Source organism: Schistocerca cancellata, chromosome 9 (genome assembly GCF_023864275.1).
Source record: "Schistocerca cancellata isolate TAMUIC-IGC-003103 chromosome 9, iqSchCanc2.1, whole genome shotgun sequence".
NCBI classification, from domain to species: domain Eukaryota; kingdom Metazoa; phylum Arthropoda; class Insecta; order Orthoptera; family Acrididae; genus Schistocerca; species Schistocerca cancellata.
In genome coordinates, this window is record NC_064634.1 from 106591377 (window position 1) to 106611106 (window position 19730).

The 19730-nt window shown below is 44.8% G+C and overlaps 1 protein-coding gene and 1 non-coding gene across 2 annotated transcripts in view; both read right to left on the reverse strand.

Annotated features, from left to right (window-relative positions):
• Positions 1 to 19730, reverse strand: part of LOC126101215 (protein sidekick-2-like) — a 390083-nt gene that overhangs the window by 100417 nt on the left and 269936 nt on the right. The window lies entirely within an intron of this gene.
• LOC126102812 (U6 spliceosomal RNA) lies at positions 12773 to 12880 on the reverse strand. Its single transcript, XR_007523077.1, has one exon. It is a non-coding gene; the product is annotated as a U6 spliceosomal RNA (small nuclear RNA).

Here is a 19730-nt window from a genome sequence, read left to right on the forward strand (position 1 = left end):
ACAGTAAAATATCTAGGAGTAACTATGCATAGCGATCTTCTGTGAAATAGCCACATGGAAGAAACAGTGGGAAAAGCAGGTGCCAGACTGAAAAAAATGGTTCAAATGGCTCTGAGCACTATGGGACTTAACATCTTAGGTCATCAGTCCCCTAGAACTTAGAACTACTTAAACCTAACTAACCTAAGGACATCGCACACATCCATGCCCGAGGCAGGATTCGAACCTGCGACCGTAGCAGACCCGCGGTTCCGGACTGCAGCGCCTAGAACCGCAAGACCACCGCGGCCGGCTGGTGCCAGACTGAGATTCACGGGAAGAATCATAGGGAAATGTAACTCTCCCACGAAAGACGTGCCTTTCAAGACGTTTGTTCGAGCAATTCTTAACTATTGATCATCAATATCGGTTCCTTGCCAAGTAAGACTGAGAGAAGAGTAGGAGAAGATCCAAAGAAGTGCGGCACGTTTTGTCACGGCATCGTTTGGTAGGCTGGAGAGCGTTACAGAGATGATCAACGAGCTCCAATGGTAGACCCTCTCAAGAGAGGCGGTGTGAATTACGTACAGGTTTGTTATTGAAATTTCGAGAGAGTGCTTTCCGGGCAGAGTCGGACAACATATTACTTCCTCTCACAGACGTCTTGCGACATTACCACGACGGAAAATTTAAAAAATAAAATTTAATGCAGAGGCTTAACGACAGTCATTCTTCCCATGAGCCATTCGCGAGTGGAACAGGGTAAGGGGGATCAGTTAGTGGTACCAGAAGTACCTTCCACCACACACCGCCAGGTAACTTGCGGAGTACTGGCGTATACATATATTCAGAATACACAATGCTATAAGAAGTGTTCATATCCTTCCGCATTTAGCGTTTTGTTAAGCTCGATAAGGATCCACATAGTAACCACAGAAAAACATTCCCATACCGTAACACCACCTCCTCAGTACTTTGGTGTCGGTTGTAAAAATGAAGACAGGTGACATTCTCCAGGAACTCACCAAATCCAAACGCTTTTACCGGATTTATGCAGGGTATAGCGTGATTTATCATTCCGTATGTCTCATTCCCAGTCATCATTTATCTTGTGGCATCGCTCTTTACAAAATACAACGGCCACGGGACTGTGTGGCTCGACCATTGTGCCCCATTCGTGTTAGTTTCATACGCACAGCCATTTGCGTCATACACTTTTACGAAAATTTCCAATCATTGTTACGTTTGGTTTAATTTATCCCTTTTACATCGACCGCCATATTTCTCTCCTGCTTGCCACATACCATATTCAGACATCAAGCCTCGCGCTTCCCTTTAAATTTAAGTTTGGCCCACTACTATTTCACGAGAGCTTGGAAGCCACTGTAGTTGAATTTAACAAATATGCAGCACAGTAAATAAAACTTAACACTCTGTCTTCAGGCCACAAGCTACTTCCCCTTTATATACTATAACGTTGCGCGCATATGGCGTTACTTGCAATGTTACCTGTGGAAGAATATTTCCGTCAAAGGTACATTGTAGATTGTATGTTAGTACACTTGACCTGTTTCGGTCAATAGCACATAAGCGTGATGACAGAGCTGTTGTACCCTCCGCCACACTCTGATTAATAGACATGACCTATGTCGGTCATTAGCATAGATGAACTTAGCAATTATGCAGCAAAGTAAAGTAGAACTTAGCTGCTTTAAATGTTTCCCCTGTAATGATAACGATAACGTTACATGTGTATCGCGTTACTCCCAGTGTTACCTATGGAAAATATTTCAAGTTTAACGTACATCGTAGACTATATTTTAGTACATTTGACCTATGTCAGTCGATAACACGTAAGCGTGATGACGGAGATGTTTTACCCTCCGTCACGCTCTAATTAATACGCTTGACCTATGTCGGTCAATACGAGTTAAGTGTGATGACAGGGGCGTTGTACACCCAGTTACACCATAATTAAATTATAAATAATGATTTTAAATAAGTGAGACAAGTAAGGCGTTCGCTACTAGGCATGTTCGGTGGGGATACTTTACACGACGACCATATGTTCTTAAAGTCGTAAAGGTTATCCTTAAACTTTATGTACCCAGCCAAGTAAATTTCCTACCATTTAATGCAATTTGCGTATAGTTAATACACACAGGGACTTTATCTACATAATGCTTAGTTTGCTTACAATTATGGTTATCAGCTCCCAACACGTGATATGCAGACAGCCAATGATATACAGCCTTCACTCTCCGTATGCGCACGCGCACGAGTTGCTATGTGCACAGAGCAGTTCCGCGTGCAACGGTCAGTGCCAAAGTAGTTGCCGCCGCCAACCGACCGTGTGGTGCAGAGATGCCGGGGCTGGACTTCTGTTAAGTAGTTTTAATTCGACATGGTACCACGGTACTACAGATTTTAATTTTAATGTTGACTGTGCCTTACTCTGGCATGTTGCAATAATTTATGCTTCTGAAGAAGGCTAGATTAATTTAGCCGAAACCTGGCAAAGACCAGAAAATTTGCGCAGATGAGGCTAATCTTTCAAAATGTTAGTCTTTCACAGTTGCTGACGGGGCTGCAATATGCTAAGAATTATTAGACGTACTTGTTGTTGCAGGAGACACCGTGTCTAAAATTTACACCGCATACGGTGAAGGAGGAAGAACGCCATCCGATGTGTCACAACGCGGACAAAAATGGGTGACGGGTGATCGTGACGAACTGTAATTGAAGAGGGTTATGACGAAAAACGATAGAACGAGAGCTGCAAAAGCCACTGCAGGAATGAATCTCGCACTCGCGAACCTTGTCGGCACCAGGGCAGCACGAATGTGGCTCCGGAACCACGGTATCCGAGAGCGAACTGGAATTCCAGAACCTCTCTCGTCAGTGATGCAAACACCTGTAACAGGAAGGCGTGGTGCCGAGGCTATATGACCTGGTCTATGGAGCAACGGAAGAATGTCATTTCGTCGGATGAATCTTGTTTCACACTGTTTCCGACTTCTGGAGGAGTGATGATTTGGGCAGCCATATCATGCTATTTCGTGGACTCTATTGCTACACTGAAAGATCACATTACTGTCAAGTATTATGTGACTATTTTGCCTTTTTAGGTCCCTGCCATGGTATAGTGTTTGCTCGGCAGTGGTGATGCTGTGTTCCAAGACAGCAGGGTCTTTGTTGATACGGCTCGCACGGTCCAGGACTGGCTTTGTGAGCACGAGAACGAATTGTCGGGTCTCCCCTGGCCACTGCAGTCACCAGATCTCGATATCATTGAGCCTTCGTGGTTCACTTTGGAGAGAAGGCTGCGTGAACACTATCCACCTCCATCCTTGTTATCTGAACTAGCTACTATTTTACAGGAAGAGCCAAATAAGAAATCCTTGAAAACCGTGCAGGACCCACAGGCTTGTTTATTTACTCTGGTACGACTGGAACCTATTCTTCTAAATCTGTATCTACATCTACATTTATACTCCACAATCCACCCAACGGTGTGTGGCGGAGGGCACTTTACGTGCCACTGTCATTACCTCCCTTTCCTGTTCAACTAACGTATGGTTCGCGGAAAGAACGACTGCCGGAAAGCCTCCGTGCGCGCTCGAATCTCTCTAATTTTACATTCGTGATCTCCTCGGTAGGTATAAGTAGGGGAAAGCAATATATTTGATACCTCATCCAGAAACGAACCCTCTCTAAACCTGGACAGCAAGCTACACCGCGATGCAGAGCGCCTCTCTTGCAGAGTCTGCCACTTGAGTTTGCCAAACATCTCCGTAACACTACCCCGCTTACGAAATAACCCTGTGACGAAACGCGCCGCTCTTCTTTGGATCATCTCTATCTCCTCTGTCAACCCGACCTGGTACGGATTCCACACTGGTGAGTAATACTCAAGTATAGGTCAAACGAGTGTTTAGTAAGCCACCTCCTTTGTTGATGGACAACATTTTCTAAGGACTCTCCCAATGAATCTCAACCTGGCACCCGCCTTACCAACAATTAATTTTATATGATCATTACACTTCCAATCGTTCCGTACGCATACTACCAGATATTTTACAGAAGTAACTGCTACCAGTGTTTGTTCCGCTATCATATAATCATACAATAAAGGATCCTTCTTTCTATGTATTCGCAACACAATACATTTGTCTATGTTAAAGGTCAGTTGCCAATCCCTGCACCAAGTTCTCTCCGCTGCAGATCTTGCTGCATTTCGCTGCAATTTTCTAATGCTGCAACTTCTCTGTATACTACAGCATCATCCGCGAAAAGCCGCATGGAACTTCCGACACCATCTACTAGGTCATTTACATATGAAAAGCTATGGCCCCATAACACTCCCCTGTGGTACGTCAGACGTTACTTTAACGTCTGTAGACGTCTCTCCATTGAGAACAACATGCTGTGTTCTGTTTGCTAAAAACTCTTCAATCCAACCACCCAGCCGGTCTGATATTCCGTAGGCTCTTTGTTTATCAGGCGACAGTGCGGAACTGTATCGAACGCCTTCCGGAAGTCAAGGAAAATGGCATCTACCTGTGAGCCTGTATCTTCATCGTAACTGTTCTCTTACACCATATTAGATCTGTAATTTGTTGTGCTTTCTGTTTTTCAATATCTTACTCCACCCTCAAAGAAATCGTAAATGCCAGACATTAGACTCAAATCCACAACATTCGGGAATATCGACGGATTGGTAGCATTTCACCTTCTTCGCCATGTTGTAGGTGAAAAGTCATGGTACCGGCACAAACAATAGGTACTGACTGAAATTGTGTGGAATGCGAAGTGAGAGGATAACTTCGACCAATCACCTACTTTAAGATAACTTCCAAAGACACCAATGTGGTTGAACGGATGGACTCTGTGATGCAGAACTTAACAGTATGTGGCATTAGTTGAAAAGGGCAGTGGTTTTATACTCCATGATTCCACTTCTTCGGTTGGTGAGAATATATATTTAGCCGGCAGCGGTGGCAGAGCGGTTCTAGGCGCTTCAGTCCGGTCCCGCGCGGCTGCTACGGTCGCAGGTTCGAATCCTGCCTCGGGCATGGATGTATGTGATGACCTTAGGTTAGTTAGGTTTAAGTAGTTCTAAGTTGTAGGGGACTGATGACCTCAGATGTTAAGTCCCACAGTGCTCAGAGCCATTTGAACCAGAATCAATATTTACACACTAAAATGAGGTGTTGAAAGTCACGGGATACCTCGTAGTATTGTGTAGGACCTCCTTGTGCCCGAAGTAGGGCAGTAGCTCGACGTGGCATGGACTCAACAAATCGTTGGAAGTCTCCTGTAGATAATATCGAGCCGTGCTGTCTTTATAGCCGTCCATAATTACGAAAGTGTTGCCGGTGCAGGATTTTGTGCACGAACTCAACGCTCGATTGTGTCCCATAAATACTTGATGGGATTCCAGTTGGCCGTTCCGGGTGGCCATATCGCACTCTCGAACAGTCTTCAAGCCAATCGCGAACAGATGTGACTCGGTGACATGGCGCATTGTCATTCATAAACATTCCATCGTTATTTGGGAACAGGAATTCCGTTAATGTGTGTGTGTGTGTGTGTGAAATCTTATGGGACTTAACTGCTAAGGTCATCAGTCCCTAAGCTTACACACTACTTAACCCAAATTATCGTAAGGACAAACACACACACCCAAGCCCGAGGGAGGACTCGAACCTTCGCCGGGACCAACCGCACAGACCATGACTGCAGCGCTTGACCGCTCGGCTAATCCCGCGCGGCATTCCGTTAATGGTTGGGAATGGTCTCCAGATAGTGGAACGTGTTACATTTCAAGTCAATGATCGGTTCAATTGGGCCAGAGGACCCAGCCCATTCCACTCAGGCACAGACCACACCATTATGGAGCAACTACTAGCTTTCACAATGCCTTGTTAACAACTTGGGTCCATGGCTTCATGAGGTCTAGGCCACACTCGAATCATACCATCAGCTCTTGCCAAATAAAATCGGGACTCATCTGACCACGCCACTGTTTTTCAGTCGTCGAGGGTCCAACCGATATGGTCACGAGACCAGGAGCTGGGCTGCGGGCGACGTCGTGCTGTTGGCAAAGGCACTCGCGTCGGTCGTCAGCCGCCATAACCGATTAACGCCTAATTTCGCCGCACTGTTCTAACGGATACTTTATTCGCACGTCCCAACTTGATTCTGTGGTTATTTCATGCAGTGTTACTCGTCTCGTACCACTGACAACTCTGCGCAAACGCCGCTGCTCTCGGTCCTTAAGTGAAGGCTGACGGCCACTTCGTTGTTCGCGGTGAGAGGTAATGCCTGAAAATTAGTATTCTTGGCGCACTCTTCACACTGTGGATCACGGGATATGTGATACCCTAACGATTTCCGAAATGGAATGTCCCATGCATCTAGCTCCAACTACCATTCCGTTTTCAAAGTCTGTCAATTTCCGTCGTGCAGCAATAATCACGTCGGAAACTTTTTCAAATTAAACACGAATGACAGCCCCGGCAATGCACTGACCTTTTATACTTTGTTTACCCGATACTATCACCACTGTGTATGTGCATAACGCAATCCCATCGTTTCTGTCACCTCATTCTAAGTGATCTGACCAAATACTGTCCCCAAAAACTGAGTCGTTAGATCCGCCGGGTAATCTACGAGGGGGGACTTAAAAGTAAAGCTTCCGAACGCTTTATCCTGTTCTCAGTGACTGTTGAGGTATTAATTGTCATGCCTATTACTCCGGCGAATTACCTGCTTCGCTAACACAAGTTGCAAGACTTTGCCGATAGAGGACTCCGAACTGTAGCGTGAAACTGGAAGTTTCGTAACGTAACGTTATACGTGCGTGGAAACAGTGTGCTGTAATAGAGTTTCTAATAGCAGAAACGTGCATCAAATTGAAAGCGATAGAAGAACGAAACTTATTTGCTGTGAGCACCGCACTGTGCTGCGACATCTGCAACAATCCGACGCCAGGGTTATCTATCAATCGATCATCCTCCATACGGTCCCGACTTGGCCATATCCGATTTTCATCTTCTTCCAGAACTTAAGGAACCCCTTCGACGACTTCATTTTGAAAGTGACGAAGCGGTGGAAGCAGAGATGAAATTGTAGCTTCGCCAACACAGTCAAACTATGAGAGTACAACAAACTGGTCTCTCGTTGGGAGAAATGTACCAGGGTGACTATGCTGAGAAATAAGTATGAAGACATTAATGATGAAGACGTAGATTGCTAATACAGTTTCTTTTGGTTAAAATGCTTTAATTTTTTCGACATTAAAAATCCGTAGCCGCTATAACTTCTTACAATTATAGTATCAGTCTTCGTTGCCGATTAACAATGGTCTGGACACCACCTGCCTGAGTGCGAAGAAGAGCTTTACCGACTACTTGTAGAACGAAACAGTTTAGTCAGCCAAAAAATATAAATGAGAGAGGAGAAGTAAAAAGGCAGGTCAACAACAAGTGGAGTCCCTCGTACTTAATTTAGCGTCACCGTACGGGAATTGTTTCGCAGGAAGAGAGCTGCTGGATCTGGTTGATGAAAGATCAGTACACCAGATTTCACAGTATCCACGGTGTAAGAGATCGCTGCTCGGAATGTTGACCAACTATAAACCGCTATGAGTGCACCCAACACCGAATGAAACCAAATCCCTGCCGTTTTCTGCAGTCCTTTGTACGTTGCACTCCTAAAGTGATCATTCAAAGATGGTTAAAGGCCGTTGCTACACTCACGTCAGCCCCGTCTCTCTGAAATCGCACCCACTGAAAGGTACGAGGAAATTACGATTCTCTTCTCATTTGTTTCGTGTTCTGCTGGCGAAGGGAAAGAGGCTAAAAGAGCAGCTTCCTGTTTCCAAGCAATTCCTCTTGGTTATAAATATGACACACACGTAATCGATGTACAAATAAATGTGAATAAGATCCACGACCGCAATGATTAATAACACCGAATTGACGTTCAAGTAAAAGGTTTACTTGTTCCAATAAATTAAACAGCCCACTGTTGGCGTAACAGTATTTTACGCATTCAAACATGCACCACCGCTACACACACACACACACACACACACACCACACACACACTCAGAGAGAGAGAGAGAACACGTCGTTCTGATTACTTTAGAGTGCCCAAAAATGGAAAATATATAGTGAGCCAACTGTGGCATAAGGTCTTTTGATTATTGTCGTGAGCTAGACTCTTGAAGTTAAACCGTCAATGATCACCATTATAAAGCTGGCTATGGATTGTATGAAGTAAAAGCGGTTAACAGGAAATAACGTACATTAAAAGAAAGAAACACACTATTAATTTCTATTTTTCATAACAGACGCTAGTTACACAATTTTTCATGATGAAGAAATCCTCTGTAATTGAATTTCATGGGCCCTTCATTAAGATAAAATCTAACACACTCAACGGGTCCCAGGACGTAAATCCCTGCTTCAAGCACTAAAAAAAAAAAAAAAACGAGGAAAACTAAGAGTGATTGTTCATAAAGTTAATTAACATTAAAAGGCCCCATTAAAATGTTTACATCTGGTCAAACCTTGATTGCGTACGAGAAAGTTGTACCAAAAAAATGGATCTGAGCACTATGGGACTTAACTTCTGAGGTCATCAGTCCCATAGAACGTAGAACTACTTAAACCTAACTGACCTAAGGACATCACACACATCCATGCCCGAGGCAGGATTCGAACCTGCGACCGTAGCGGTTCCAGACTGTAGCGCCTAGAAACGCTCGGCCACTCCGGCCGGCAAGTCGTACCATTCATGTAAGAAATCCAGGAAATTTATCAGGTATATTCGAGACCCTGTATTGAGATTATGTAGGTGCAATATACGTTGTGTTCAACAATCTGCATCCACAGACTTCCATTCATAATATTGCGTATTCTGTAGGCTGACCGACCCGGACATTGTGACCACCGACCTACTGTTGATATAAACCCGTCAAGGCGATAGTAGCATCATCTGGCGAGGAATATCTGCTCCTCAGACACACGCATGGTGCATGCAGTATCAGTCAGATTGCTGTCTGGTGTAGAACGGGGAAGGCATTCGATCTGTCTGAGTTTGACCGAGGCAGATAGTGATGGCCCAGAGTCTCGGCACGAGCGTTTCTAGGAGTGCTGTGGGGACTGTCTGACTGTCTTCAATACTTGGTGAAACCAAGGTGAAACCACGTCGAGACGTCGTGGGGTTGGGCGGCCATTGCTCATTACGGATGTTGGACGTCGTAGACTGGGAAAACTAGTAAAACAGAACAGGCGGCGAATTGGGGCGGAACTACCATCACACTTTAATGCTGGGCTGAGTACAAGTGTGTTTAGACATACAGTGCGCCGACCACTCCCAACGATGGGCTTCCGTATCCAACGGCCCACGCCTGTGCCACGGTTAACACCACGACATCGGCATCTACGACTGGTGTGGCCACGTGATCATCGGCGCTAGACGTTGGCACAGTGGCAGAGCATTGCATGGTCTGATGAATGCCCATACCTTCTTCATCATGCCGATGGGGAGGCGACGACGAACGTCGTCTACCAGGGGAACAGCTCCTTGACACCTGTACTGCGAGTAGACAAGCTGGCGGCGGCTCAATTACGCTATGGGAAACATTCACGTGGGCATCCATCGGTCTAGTGGAACTCGTGCAAGAATGAATGACAGTCAAGGAGTGTCATACACTGGTTGCAGACCACGTACATCCCTCCACGACGCGCCTCCCGTGACCGGGTTCCCGGGTTCGATTCCCGCCGGGGTCAGGGATTTTCTCTGCCTCGTGATGACTGGGTGTTGTGTGATGTCCTTAGGTTAGTTAGGTTTAAGTAGTTCTAAGTTCTAGGGGACTGATGACCATAGATATTAAGTCCCATAGTGCTCAGAGCCATTTGAACCATTTGGACCTCCACGACGATCATGATTTCCGTCGGGAGTTCTTCAGCAAGGTAATGCGCAGTGTCGCAATGCCAGGAGTGTGATCGAGTGGTTCGGAAAAGACAGTGGTGAGCCCCCCCCCCCCCTCAAATCACCAGCTCTGAACGCAATCGAACACATCTGGAATGTGATTACGCTTGGCGTCAGAGCTCATCGGCCCCACCCCATGAATTTACGGGAATTAGGTGACTTTGCGTGTGCAGACGTGGTGCCAACTCGCTCCAGCGACCTACTAAGACATCATTGCTCCCAGGCCACGACCCATGGCGGCTGTTATCCGTGTCAAAGGTGGACCTACCGGTTGTTAGGTAGGTCGTCATAATGTTCTGGCTGATCAGAGTATATTTGCCGTATCTTTCACCATTATGTTTCATTTGTGGTGCTTTGGTTTGGCCCATTTTATATTACGGTTTTAATAATTTTATGTTTGGCGCTATGATTTAATAATTTCATTTCTAGACAATTTCGTTACAGTTTTTTTATTATTTTTATTTTATTTTATGATTGCAGTATACTTTCATGTCTTGCTTTCATGTTGGCTCTGTGCTAGGTCTTCCGTAGCTACTGTGATGCATAATTAGAGTGGTATTAGCGCGATTAGTAGCGGGCGGCATCTGGGACGAAACGTGGAGGTGCAGCCGTGTTGTTAGCAACGACTTCTTCTGTGATTTCTCCTGCCCTCAGGTATTAATTCCGGTCATTGTGGTTCTCGCGGCAGTTCGTTGATGGGTCTTGCTGGACGTACACGACATATTACGGGTTGGGCCATTATATGCTCATTTACTTTTGAGGTTCACAAATTGGCATTTTGCGGCTTTTATGCCTTCATTTTAATTTCTTAAGCCCATGCCATATGCCTAGTTGTTAGGAGTTGGTTCAAAGTTTACATTAGGATGGCAATGAGCGCTTGTTTGTTGTTACATACATGCTTTTCTCTCGGTTAGGCCCCATTTATCCGGTGCGATACTGGTTGACTCAGAGAACCTTTCCATGACTCCCTCGCACGGGACCTCGCTTGCGCTTGATCAATTTGTTGAATTTTTACGTGACTGGTACGATTTTCTCGTACGCACGCAAGGTATTACCTGATGTTTACATTTGTATGGACCATTTTAATGTTAATTAATTTTATGAAGAATCCCTCTTAGTTTTGCTTTTTTTGTTGTACCGACTGAAAATGTGATTTACATCCTGGAACCATGGTCGTATTTACGGTGTCATCCAATTAAAGGATTTGCCAAGTATAACAGGAGCGTATTTATTCACAGTTAATAAAATGATCCGGGCTATTACGCCGTGGTGGAATGAATTTCACTTTCAAACACGACGTTTCGTCCACCATCTGCGAGGGGCATTTTCATGGGGGATCGTAGCTTCGTTCAATGTCCGGTTCACACCCTAGCTAGCTACTAACTATAGTAAAACTCCGCTTCCGCGAGCTTCCACGTAGTGGCGTGACGTCACACGTTTTCAATGCGCGAGCGAACTTGGCCGTTGTCGACTGCCATCGTCCGCTGTTTCTATCATCCCATCACATCTTCTTCAGCACCAGAATCTAGATGTCATTCAATTTCACGCCCTCTTCCTTCCTACTGAAATTCCTGGGGTATTTCACAATCTCCATGGCGTCTCTGTATAGCCTTTCATGGTATCCGTTTGTGGCTGCCAGTACTTGAGTCCTATCAAAATGAAAGTGGTGGTCTCCTGGCTGTAAAGCATGTTCCGCAACAGCTTATTTGTCAATCTCCCCTCTTCTGCAATTGCAATTGTGCTGTTCGAGTCGTTTTTTGAACGTTCTTTTTCTTGTACCTACCTACACCTCCCCACAACTACACGAAATCCTATAAATTCTAGCTTTTTCCAGCGGTTGGCAAGCATCCTTCGGCGATTTTAAGTGATCTTGTATCTTCCGTGTAGCTGTGTAGCTTACCGTGATGTATTTATTCAACATGAAAATTTTTATCAAGTGTTGTGGCAGTCTCACAAAGAATAAGTTATACATTTACCTAGAATGTCTCAGAATCTATTGACCTGGATGGAATAGAAACTGTACGTTAATTATTCTGTGCGTGTCTTAAAGCAGTGTTGTGACACGTTACTAGTTTCGTCAGGCAGCTGAGTGAGATGATGTACCATCGACAAAACGGTAGATCTTCCGTCATGCTCCCGGCCCGCAGGTAACCTCCATCGTTCACTGCCCTGACAGGTTCATCATAAACGACATAAATTCGTTTCACTATGTATCCTCGCCATCTGGCATCTTGATGCGTTGCATGCAGGCCTGTGATTGCAGTGAGTCAGCTGGTGAACGATACAATCATCAGATCAGCAACTGGTGTCAGCAGAGTGTTCGTACGAGTTCCCTCACTTCTTGCGTGAGTGACCCCTTTTAACAGTTCAGACTTCATCCTTAGTATCTTCTACGATGCAGAGCTCGTCACTTTTAATGCCGCCGGCTTGAATTTATTCAGCGAATTGTGTGATCTGTTAGTCCTGACTTCCATCGAGTTTATGTATGATTTTCTCCTCATCCACAATTCATCTCCTTTTACTAGAGTGCGAAATAAATTACTCTAGATAATTCATTTAGCGCGGCTCGTGCAAAATTATACTACTGTGCTACAATGTTGTAGACCACTGCCCTTTTTATTACAATGGTAGTAATCGTAACTAAATTGAATATATTAATTTTACATACATAAATTGAGCTGTTTAAATATATTTAAATTTTATTATTAATTCTTTCAGAATACGAGAAATAATGAAGATGAAAAGAAGATTGGTATGTGCTCCAAATGAACCTGTGTCTACCAGGTACCAGTCTACGCATTTTTTTTCCTCTTTTGCGTGTCATCCTTGCGCAGGGGTCATGCTGATCTTTTCTGTATCATTCCAGTTTTAGTAGATGTGCCGCCAAAGCGAGTACACAAAGCTCATTTTACTTGAGTTGCTTTCAACTACGCGCCCACGGCGGAGTCCTGACAATAGATCTATAAAAATCCCTCATACCCTATACTTGCACAATATACTGCACACAGTTTCAAAGAAAAATACCGACCTTTGTAAGTCATAAATCTGTGGCAAGTAATTGACATCAGAAACTTCCTGGAAGATTAAAACTGTGCGCCACACCGAGACTCGAACTCGGGACCTTTGCCTTTCGCGGGAAAGTGCTCTACCAGCTGAGCTACCCAAGCACGACACACGCCCCGTCCACACAGCTTTGCTTCTGCCAGTGTCTCGTCTCCTACCTTCCAAACTTTACAGACGATCTTCTGCGAACCCTGCAGAACTTGCACCTCTGTTCAGAACATGGTCTGCCCTTCCTAAAACCACACTGATATTCACTTACATTACTCTCCAGAGTTGTTTCTTCTGAAAAATACGCTATATACAACAACTTCTTGTTTATTGCATTTCTTATGTAGTCGATGTACCGAGGCCACCTTCCACTCTCCTGGAAAATTTTCTGTTTCCCAAGTTTTGTCAGCCTATTTTTTATTTTTCTTATTTTTGGTAGAGACCCCTTCAAAATTTCTGCTGTGATAGAGTCTTCTCCACTAACTTTACAAGGTCTTAAAAACCTCTTCAATTTCTTTGAACCTTCTTCTAGATTTTCGTAAGTCTATCAGGATTTCATCTTCTGGGTTCTTTCTGGACAATTAAGGATCTGATCAAAATATTTTGCAAGAATTTAGAAATTTTCAATGTTAAGTCAGCTCAATTGACGAGCTTCATCCCACATGCCTCTGTTGTTAGATTTACATTTGAAGTACATCCACATAACTGTCAATAAAATTCTTCTGGGCTGTTGGCCGCATTGTCAATATATAAAATTGTCCGATGTTTCGGCCACTGTTGCAAGAGGCCTTCCTCAGGGTTTTGTGCTGAGCTGACAGAAGAATTTTTTTGACGCCACAACGACTGCGGAAACGTCCGCTTACATCTACATAACCCATTAAATCTAACTTTCTCTTCTAAAGGTCTACTGGAAAAGGGCCTTTTGAGCATATGATCTATAGATCATCTACACACTTCCATACTGAATTTCATTGTATATTGTATTGTTTACCACCGTTTAACCTATGGCCTTTCGACTTACAAGGGTAGGAATCGTAAACAAATAGAATGTATTAATTTTATGCATATAAACTGAGCTCTGGTTTTTCAATTTTATAACTAATAGTTTAACATTATAAAATGAAAAAGAATATATGTTTGTAGCGGAAATCGAAACAGGTATGCAAATTGCCAGTCTGTGCTTACGCCACTCACTCACAGTGCTGTCACGATAATGGTCAGTTCTACTCTACACTTGCACAGTACATTACACACAGTTTCAAAGAAAAATACTTCCAAGGTGCTATGAACAACATAGCGCTTCAAGTGCCGGAAGGGACGACGTCTAAACAGAGCACGCGCAGCACAAGACAGGCTGCTGCGTCGCTTCTCTCAGTTGGTGGTGACACAGATGACTATCATTTCGGCACTCGATACTGATTTGTATTTATCATACAGAGAGTACTACAAAACATGTTTTCATTTGTTTTATTTGCACACAACACACATTCGAAGAGAAACGTCGTCATTTTAGTGCAATTTCTGGCTCTCATTCGAATAGAAATAACGATGTTTTAATGCGAATTCCGGCTCGTATTCAAATCAAAATCACATAATTTTAGTGGAATATTTACAGAGTGCTGTAGCACTTTAGCACATGACAACTGGCTGGCACTGGTTAATGCTCTAAAACGTTATGATCATTTAGTTAACGGTGTGTTGGTCTGCCCTTGGAAAGTAATAAAGCAATGATTCTAGTGGTATGAATTCTACAAGTTCTCGATAGGTCTCCGGTGGTATGTGGTCCCAGATGTCAACTCACAGGTAACGCAGTTCCTGTAAATTAGGGGCTCTTGGTGTTTTGGTGCACAGCAGGCACCTGTTCAGAGTTCCAGATGTGACCAGGTTAAGATCAAGCGAAGTTGGTGGCCAAAACAGTGGGTTCACTATCACGCTCCTCAAACCGCTGTAGGGCGTTTCTCTCATTGTGACACACACGTTACGCTGCTTGAAGATACCAGCACCGTCAGGGAAGACATCAAGCACGAAGTGCTATAGTGTTGATGTACCCTGCATCTCTCATCGTGCATTCGATTGTCACCGCAGGTCCAATGGAAGCCCCAAGTGAAATACTCCCCACAGGGTTATATCGATCACACTAACTGGTATCCGTGGAATAGCGAATGTTTAGAGCAGCTGTTTATTTAGATGTCAATATATCTGGACTCGTCCGCAGCTGGTGGTCTTGCGGTAGCGTTCTCGCTTCCCACGCCCGGGTTCCCGGGTTCGATTCCCGATGGGGTCAAGGATTTTTCCCTGTCTCAAGATGACTGGGTGTTGTTGTGTCGTCTTCATCGTTATGATTCATCCTCATTGTGGTCGGAGGAAGGAAATGGCAAACCATCTCCACTAGGACCTTTCCTACTGTGGTGCGGGTGTCCCGCATCGTCCCCTACGCTCCTCAGAGTATGGGACCTCATCATCAACTGACCCTTAACATAGACAAATGTAATGTATTGCGAATACACAGAAAGAAGGATCCTTTAATGTATGATTATATGATAGCGGAACAAACACTGGTTACTTCTGTAAAATATCTGGGAGTATGCGTGCGGAACGACTTGAAGTGGAATGGTCATGTAAAATTAATTGTTGGTAAGGCAGGTGCCAGATTGAGATTCATTGGGAGAGTCCTTAGAAAATGTAGTCCATCAACAAAGGAGGTGGCTTACAAAACACTCGTTCGAACTATACTTGAGTATTGCTCATCAGTGTGGGATCCGTACCAGGTCGGGTTGTCAGAGGAGATAGAGAAGATACAAAGAAGAGCGGCGCGTTTCGTCACAGGGTAATTTGGTAAGCGGGGTAGCGTTACGGAGATGTTTGGCAAACTCAAGTGGCATACTCTGCAAGAGAGGCGCTCTGCATCGCGGTGTAGCTTGCTGTCCAGGTTTATAGAGGGTGCTTTTCTGGATGAGGAATCGAATATATTGCTTCCCCCTACTTATACCTCCCGAGGAGATCACGAATGTAAAATTAGAGAGATTCGAGCGCGCACAGAGGCTTTCCGGCAGTCGTTCTTCCCGCAAACCATACGCGACTGGAGCAGGAAAGAGAGGTAATGGCAGTGGCAGGCAAAGTGCCCTCCGCCACACACCGTGGGGTGGCTTGTGGAGTATAAATGTAGCTGTAGACGTAGATGTAGACATCACATCTGGTCTCAGTCATAAACCTGGTGTAACAAGAAATGTGATTTACACTCCTGGAAATGGAAAAAAGAACACATTGACACCGGTGTGTCAGACCCACCATACTTGCTCCGGACACTGCGAGAGGACTGTACAAGCAATGATCACACGCACGGCACAGCGGACACACCAGGAACCACGGTGTTGGCCGTCCGCATGTATCTCGTGCCACCCAACGTGCTCTAGAAGGTGTAAGTCAACTACCCTGGCCAGCAAGATCTCCGGATCTGTCCCCCATTGAGCATCTTTGGGACTGGATGAAGCGTCGTCTCACGCGGCCTGCACGTCCAGCACGAACGCTGGTCCAACTGAGGCGCCAGGTGGAAATGGCATGGCAAGCCGTTCCACGGGACTACATCCAGCATCTCTACGATCGTCTCCATGGGAGAATAGCAGCCTGCATTGCTGCGAAATGTGGATATACACTGTACTAGTGCCGACATTGTGCATGCTCTGTTGCCTGTGTCTATGTGCCTGTGGTTCTGTCAGTGTGATCATGTGATGTATCTGACCCCAGGAATGTGTCAATAAAGTTTCCTCTTCCTGGGACAATGAATTCACGGTGTTCTTATTTCAATTTCCAGGAGTGTATTCGACGACGCCACAAGTTTCATTCATTCACGGTCGAAGCCGGATTACCCCAGCACAATGTAATCGTAATTGACGATGTACACTGCCGAATCATATCAGGCCACATCTCAAAAGCCCGCATAGCCCCCATTAGCAGTGCAGACTGCTGAGAGACGACGTGCGGGAAAGAAGTTACTGAGAATCTGGAAGGAACTGACGTCGATGTGAAGCCATGCCGACTGCAGTGTTGTGGTCAGCTGCGCCAGGTTTCTCGTTTGGGGATCCACAGAGCGAAGATAGCAATTGCGGTGGCCCCACAAATACTCAATTGGGTCTAAACTGAGGGAGTCTGGTGGCCAGAGGAGTATGGTAAACACATCTGAGACTTTTCGAAACACGCACGTGCACTGTGATCTGTGTGACACATTTTGTTGTCCTGCTAGTAGATCCCATCGTGAAGAGGAAAATTAAACAGAAGTGGCGGACATGGCCCTAATCGATAGATGCAACTTGTGTTGGTCGATTATGCCTCGCAAGGCGACGACATCACGTGGGGAATGCCACGAAATGATTCCCCAAACCTTAAGGCTCCCTCCTCCGTCCTGAACCGTTCCAACGATTGTGGCCAATGAACTGCAGTCTGCAGGCGCCTGTTGTGGAGGTCCATTCGCAGCAGTGTTCGCTGAACGGTTGTTGAGGGGACACTGTTGGTAGTCCCTTGGTTCATGTGGCAGGCAGTTGCTCAACAGCTGCGCTTCTATTCGCCTGTAGACATCTTCACAGCCGTTATTCACCCGTCTCGTCCACTGGCCAGTAGTCTCGGTGCTGGTTACTGACAACGTTATTTTGCAATGCACGGTATATTGTAACCAGGGCGGCACGCGAACTGTTTATAAACTTGGTCATTTCGAATATCTTTCCACCCTGGGTTTGAAAGCCAATGAGCCGACAAATTTCGGCATTCACGTTCTGGGACGAGTCGTAGACGTTCTGGACCGTGTCCACCACTCGTGGTGTCGCTGTCCTTGAATCAGTTCCCACAGGAGTTCACGACACGAGCACACGAACAGTATGTGTAAATGACTTTCCATTTCATTACAAATAGCTTCCCTAAGCTGTTTTAACTCCATAACCAAATGTTCAAGAAGCAACATTATGTAATATTCCAGGACAACCACTGAATGTACCATGTTAAATGGCCCAATACATCCGGCTGCATAGATAGATTAAAAGACTAATGTGCAGCATGCAAAAGTCGCTTTACTTGTAAACTACTGCAGTTTGTAGACAAGGTGATTCAGCTGCCCATACCAATGTCGTTTTCTGCAACCTGCAATGTTGTACCTGGCATTCAAAAACCACAAATGAGATTTTCATATTCTCTTGTCCGCTATGAGGAAACTATTAGTCCTGCAGAAAAAATTAACAGGACTTTTTTGTAAGAAATTTAATTTATCTACATTTTGTACTGGAAAACGTTTTCGCTGCAGACCGTAGTTTTCGAGTTATTCAAGACAAACCCACAAAAGTGACCTTCAAACTCACTTCCAGTCCTTCAGTCGTCCTCATCAGTCTTCATTTCTAGTACGTTGTTCATTGCACTCCCCCCTATCACTGCACAAAAATTTCTGACTACACAAACAATTCCCAATATTGGACCTTTTTTGGCCTCTATTGACTGAAGTATTGCACCACCAGCATAGTCGGCTATTTTGTTAACATTTAATCGTGCCCGTGAGAGTAATGAAAGAAAAACGATTCTTTATAAACGTTACGCTAAAATTAATTACGTTGCCAATTCGATACAAACGTAACTCTTGTAAGCACCGTAGCTTCGTAGCCTGAAGACCTGGCGAATACAACGATGTAATTGCTTATTTTATGCAGTTAAAATTCACCATATTGTGAGGCAAAATTTATACAAACGTCACTTATAGAATTTGTAATAAGTGCTCGACTAAGCAGGAGCTGTAAGAGGGCCAGTGAATGGATACGAAAAACAGTCGAATGTGGCAAATAATTGGGGCAGTCGTAAATTATTGTGAAGTGGTAGGAGGGAGTGCCATGAACAGCGTACTAGAAATCCTGGCCGGTAGGGGCCGAGTGTAGGAGTAGAGGTACGTTTCAAGTTCACTTTTGTACGTTTTTCTTGTATAACTCTGACACTAAAGCCTCTGGCGAAAATGTATCCCGCTACAAAATGCAGCTATATTAATTTTCCTACTAAAACGTGTTTTTCATTCTTGTTGTGGGGTGAATAGTTTGCACGTACGCGAGCGAGAGAATAAGTACATCACGTCTGTGGTATTTGAAGGCCAATTGTAACATTGCGGTTTGCATACAACCACATCGGTAGGGGCAGATGAATCACCCTGTACAGATGCTGCCAAAATGAGCACCACAAGGAACTTGTTATTAAAAAGCTGCTCCATGGACAAGCGACCAACGATATATTTTAAAAGGGTAGGGGCGTGGGGTACTATGGATACCTCTCTGAAATCAGACCTAATAGAACATAACCAGCCATGCAGCAGCTAACCCCAACCATTCTCATTAACTGGTGGGCGCTTGTATCTGTAGGCAACCTCATTTGAGGTTGACTGAAGTGATGAATGAAAATTTGTACCACAGCCGAGATTCGAACCCGGGTATCCTGCATAGTAGACATATGTGCTAACCACTATGCACCATAAAACAGTGAGTTTGCACAACTGCAAAGACTACCCCAGCATGCCTTCCTCTTCAGTCCAAATTCCCAGTCATGCCCCAACCCACCTGGTATTTCCCCTAACTTGAACAGCATTTCAGAAGCTCTGAAACTGTATTGGAATAACATCTAGGCATCCAACGAAATGGTGGATCCAGCCGTAAACACAGGCATAGGTGCTTTAATCAAAT